Genomic DNA, 6,310 nt, shown 5'->3' with positions numbered 1-6,310 from the left:
CAAATTTTTAGCGACGTTGTCAGGGAAGATTTTGCTTAATGTAAAAGTTTAACTATATTATTAAATTAATTACATAGTTAGACCTACTTACATTTTTTTCTTTTTATTATTTTTATTTTGATAATTTGTGTATTTTTGGTTGCATGTTTAATGGCCATAGAAAGGATATGTTGTCATTTGATCTTGAAATTGAGAGAATCCTTTCTAAAATTAGGGAAACCAAAAAGATCTTGAAAATGGCTGAACCTAAGTTAGAGTAAAATCATTCTAGACCTCTTAAGGATTATGTAGACTATTTAGAGCAAAATCATTTTAGACCTCAAAGTATCTCCTCTACACTCCTCCCATAACTTACAAAGTTTCTTTATGAAATATTGACTAAATACTCCAAATGATTATATCTTATAATTCTAGAGCCTCTCTTAGATTTTAGTCTAAGAGAGAATTAGAAAAGTACTCTAACAAATATTACATTTTACACAAGTGACTGAACTCCCCTACGAACATAACATCACAACTATTTATGGGACAACATAAGAAGGCATTTGACACTAACACTTGAAAGAGTTGTTCCACGATGCCCTTGAAGTGAATTAATGCCTCAGTACTGAAATTTTTACATTGCCACGGTGCTTACTGATGTGAATCGATTACTTAGGGTTACTTAGTAAACAGTCGCATCCTTTCAATGATAAAACATGGCCCTTAGAAGTTACAGTTGTAACACCATGATGCTGTTGACAATCGAGCACTGTGACTCCTGAGTGTAAAAAATGGTATCAAGGCATGAGAAATATGGTATTGCAGCTTTTGAAAATAGAGAATATGAGGCTGCCTAGTTGACTTATTGACGTCGTGGCACTGGTCATGCTATGGCACTGGCTTTTTTGACACCACAGCACTGGAAAACAAAGAACTTGGTGCTGCAATACCTCATTTGTGGTACCTCGGTGGTATTGAAGGTGTCACTATGGCATTATTTCATTAAACACTATGGCAATGCAAACTCCTTAGAATTTTCTACCATTATTGAGTTTGTTTTGTACAAAAATAATTAAAATAACATATTTTTACTAAAAAAAAATTATATAAAATACTGTATAATTTACACTTATCACGTTCTAAAGCCCCAATAGAGATAAACCTTTATAGTTTATTATAGCTCTAGGAAAGTCTTAAGAAAACTCTTGATTAAAGTGGGGAATTAACTTTTTTAATTTATATATATATGATAAAAAAATTATGTTTCTTAATCTACAAAGTAGGAAAAGATTAAGATTATTTTTAATTTGAATTTAGAATTTATTTAACCCTCCTAAATAAGAGACTGTGATGTGTATAATCTAGGGTTATGCTTTACTAGAGTGAGATGCCAGCTAACATCTTAAGCGCCAATCAATGCCTTATGAATGCAAGATAAGGTAGCACTATTCCTAGGAGTCAAGGAGATTTAATTTAGAAACTTTTAATTAGGACTATATAATATACAGATGCATCTAAATATCTCAATGTAATGATATATTAAAGAAATATATGGATAAAACTTTATTCATTTATGATGTAAGCAAAGTAAAACCCAAGGTCTTCAAAAAAATAAAAGTGGCCAAGCTCCACCATAACATGCTTGGATTCTACTTCTATACAATATAGATTTTAAATATGATTGCTTAGTTTAGTCTTTAAATCTTTTGGCTCCTTTATCTTTTATAAAATTCCAAAGAATAATGATCTTTAAAGGAAGAAGAATCCTTTCCTTTTGGAATCAACAAAAGTACATAAGCAATCATCCTTAAATCTTTTATAACTCCTTACAAAATTTACAACTCAATTTATCTATAAAAGAGACTACAAACCCTTCATTTACATTTATGAATTTACATTTTATAATTTCACCTAAGTAGATTATACTTTTTGCAAAAAACTTAAATGCAGTATAAAGTAATGTATAACATGTATGAGTGAAATGCAAATAAGTGCAACCTAGATAATATAAGGTAGCCTAAGAGCTTAAAGTGGTCTACAGAGCCTAAAGTATAACAACATGAAATAGTAACACATCAGGAGTATAAAAAGTAAACATACAAAACGAGACTACTTTCCAGGTGGACTACTCCAAAGTAAATGAAAACAAATCATCGGCTTAACCTAGATTATAGTAAGTTCCCCTATTAAACAATCTAAAGTATGTGTAAAAAGCTATGTGGTTTAGATAAGTCCTAAATTTCTTTTTTCCAAAGTTATCCATCAATTTATTTTTATTTTTTATAAGTCAAAGGATATTTAATTTGATTTTATGTTTTAATGTTTTATGATTTATTTAAAGAATATATTTTAAATGTTAAAATTATTCATTTTATGTTTTAAAGAACATAACACTCATTAACTCCTACGCCATTCAGATAGGCTCCAATGGCTGAATTGGCCCAAACCCTTCAAAAACCTCATTTTGAGCATTGTCACTTCCCATAGCGGCTTCCCAGAGCCTTTTTTATTTCGTTTTGCTCTCCCACACTTCCGTGAGCATTTACTAGGTATATATATATATATATATATATATATATAGTTAATATTATAATTAATTATAAAGTATTAATTAAAAAATAATTTTCTTAATTAATTATAATTAATTAATGTTAATTATAATTAATTCAAAAAAAAAATGCTTGCACTCCCCTCTTGCCTTGATTGCCTCGATCCTCGAGCCGACGACTCCTCCCCACCGGTCTTCAAGGTATAAAATTTCTAACTTAAATCCCGTCCTCGACATTGCAGCGGACGGGACGCAACCCCTATACGCGCTCTTGTAGCACGGTAGGAGGGAGCCGCGTGCGAAGCCATACGACGAGGCGGGTAAGCCCTATCACGCTCTTGTAGCATGTGGGGACGGTCCTCGACCTCGACCTCGACACCGCAACTGCTACGAAAGGTACGATGTTCCAAAATCCCATTCTCGACATTTGCAGCGGACCGGGGAACCACCTATACTCGCTCTTGTAGCACGGTAGGAGGGAGCCGGTGCGAAGCATACGACGAGGTGGGAGAGCCTATACACGCTCCTTGTTAGCGTGGTGGGGAGTCACTGCTGTTCTGGTACGCTCACTGCTGTTCCACTGTACGGGTACTCTGAAGGCCCCATACACGCTCTTGTAGCGTGGTGGGATGAAAATTACTACGGCCGCGGGTGTTTAAGACACCTACCAACAGCTTTAGTAGCGTGGTGGGGAAGGCCCAGCTCCCCTATTTTCCCCCCAAACGGGGGATATGCGGGTGCTGCGAATTTCACTGAAATGTACAAAGACTTGAACAATTCGAAGACTTTCTTGGACAACAATATAGAAGACCTGTACTTGAACAAAAATACAACAGAACTTTGAACTAAAATGAGCAGAGGACCTGTACGGTGAACAGTGGACTCGTGGACCTAAATTTGAACAAATTCAAATGAAATCAATATTTGAACCAAAATCAAATCATTTGAACATGAAATTGTACCTGCAAAGACTTCAGAGGACCCTGAACAATCACTTGAACTTGTACTCTGAACTCAAATTTGAACAAAATGTGGACAACGAGAACCTGTGCATTCGAACTTGAATTATATAGCGCCAAGTGAAATTTGAATTTGCAAGCATTAAATTCAAATCCGGATGAACTCAATATGGCAGTAGAAGGCTTGAATTATGTGGAAGACTCATATTGGGTTCGAACTTCAAGTCTGAATGAACTAAACTTGGAAACATATACAAGAACTCAAAGCCTGAAATCATATACAAGGAAACTCAAGCTACAAGACATTTGACTCAATGTTAATGAAATCCTTGATCTTATAAACAATGTGACTAAGATGCAACAAATACAAACACACACGAACTCTTGTAGGAGAGATATAGCAATATCCTCGTAATCAAAATCAGGATATAAGCAAGTATGATGCAAGACTTCAATGCATGTAATGAAGATATGCTGGACCCCCCTAAATAGTTCATAACGATCAGTGAATCGTACCTGTAAGATCAATGAATAATTCCAGAATGCATGAATGATCCCTACATGTAGTATTGGAATCTCCAACTGAACAATAAAGCTGTGATGGAGATGATAATACTGGAAATCGTACAACCAAGGACCCTTCCTACAAACGAATGCAACATCACATCCCACCGAGATTGGTGAAAGGGTGGATATAACATAGAAACAATGGGTGTTTTTCAAACATCTTCAGGAGGCGTAGTAGATGCAGCGGTCCCTGTAAATGACACTTGTGGTATAACAACAGTGGATGTATTGTAAGTAACAATGAATCACTGTGGACACAAGTGCAGATATTACCTACAAGACGGTAACCAAGATCTACAAGTGCGTTGAGTACAAGGGTGCTCTATGTCGAAAAGGACACCCCTAGCAGAAGGGAGGAAAATGTTTGAACAAATTAGAACCAAACTTCCTGGTGTTCCACAGTTTTCCTTCTATCCCATTCTTAGAGATAAACAGCTTCTGTATCTCAAAAATTACCGAAAATAAACAGGTCTGCTACACTGAAGATCCTAAAGGAGTTTTTCCCAATCACAGTCATTGACTCTAAATTCAGAAAATCCTACCCCCGCGTAAATAGAGAAAAGGTGGGAAAGAATCAGATGAGAAGATCCTCTACACCAAAATTCACGCAACTGGATCTGCAACACTAATACAAGCAGACAGAAGGCGTCTATGACCTACAATTGCAACGCCAATAGATCTGCAACAACTGATACAAGCAAGACAGAAGGCTCACAACCTACATACAACGCCACGCATCTGCAACACTGATACAAGCCAGACAATAAGGCGACTATGACACTTCATATTCGGCCTTTAAGCCCTTCAACAAAGAAAGTTCATGAACAAGGCATGAAGCCTAAAGAACCCGATCCTTCTATACGATCAATAGAGTCGACAGGGTTCGAACTATCAAATAGATACACGGTTGTAGCGACCGGTGTATTGTTTAAATACATTCTTTTTCGGCCTTCAAGGCCTAAAATCAAGTTATTTATGAAACAAAAGGCACAAAGCCTTATGAAACCCGTTCCTCAGTCAATAGCTTGTCTGAGTTGACAAGTTTGCAATCAATAAATGGAAAGACCCAAATGACCCTACAACTCCGATGATGCCGTAAGTTGAAGCTATCTCAACCGGAGGGTTCACACATATTTCAAATGTCATCCAAATACTCCAAAATCCAAAATCAATCCCAAAATTCCAAATATTTAAAATTGAGAATAAATTCCATCAAATCACTCAAAGCAAAATTCATTCCTACCACCCTCCGCAACAGTTGCTGGGTGGACAAATCAAATTTACTTCAGCTCACAAAGAAGAGAGCCAAATGCCTAGTCGAAATATCCACTAGGATCCATTCTCAAATATTCCTGCCCAGTAAGGGACGGTGGTACGTGTCCTCTAACCGGCGGTTGCCGCCAAATGCACCGCAGGATAAAACGGTTACGACGACCCGGGGGCCCTCTGAAACCGAGTGGTTTTGCCGCTAAATGGCACAACGAAATATCGGTTATGCAGAGCCAATACGCTCCTTATTGGCATCAAATCCTTGAGATATGAATCAATAGGATATGATTGATATAGGGCAAAAGCCTCTGTTAGCCTAAAGGTGGATTCAAATTTGTCCCCTTAGACAAACATTCAACCCCGGTCTACAAGTCCCCTTGGACGAAGCAACCCATGGCTGCTGACAAGATCCTTCTTCAGGTTGGGTCGACTACCTCCTCTGACTGTAGACCAGGACCACGATGGCCCGGAGTGACGATGAACCATGGATCTTGATCAGGCCCATCATCCATTCCCCACCATCGCTTTAAGTGCAAGATGGTGCAAATTTCTATTTTAATATCTAATATTCCAACCCAAAATCCAAAAATCCAATTCTTCAATTCCGAATTTCAAACCTTTCAAATCTTTCAACCAAATTCTTCAATTTCCAAAATCCAATTTCTACCAATATCCTAAACCCATGCTGCTACTATATGCCAGATGTACGTATCTCTATAAGTATCTGATCGATGACTAGCCTAATCGAAAGTTCTCTCTTGTGATCGGAGGGTAATTTAACTATAGGGCTTGCGCCTATAGGAAACCAGAACTCAGATCATAAAGTCCTCACAAATGAGGGCGAAATCTCTGGTAGTGTCTTATCTACAAACCATCTGCCTTCAAAATTTATCCCGAACTTAGTTCGTTAAAACTCCCTCGCCGATAAGAAAAGCGAGTGGAGGCCGAGGCCGGAATGTTTTCGGGCGCGCTTGCGGAATAAGAC

This window comes from Dendrobium catenatum, unplaced genomic scaffold (genome assembly GCF_001605985.2).
Source record: "Dendrobium catenatum unplaced genomic scaffold, ASM160598v2 original_scaffold_208107, whole genome shotgun sequence".
Classification (NCBI taxonomy): domain Eukaryota; kingdom Viridiplantae; phylum Streptophyta; class Magnoliopsida; order Asparagales; family Orchidaceae; genus Dendrobium; species Dendrobium catenatum.
The sequence above is the reverse complement of the archived record's forward strand: the minus strand, read 5'-3'. Positions refer to the sequence as shown.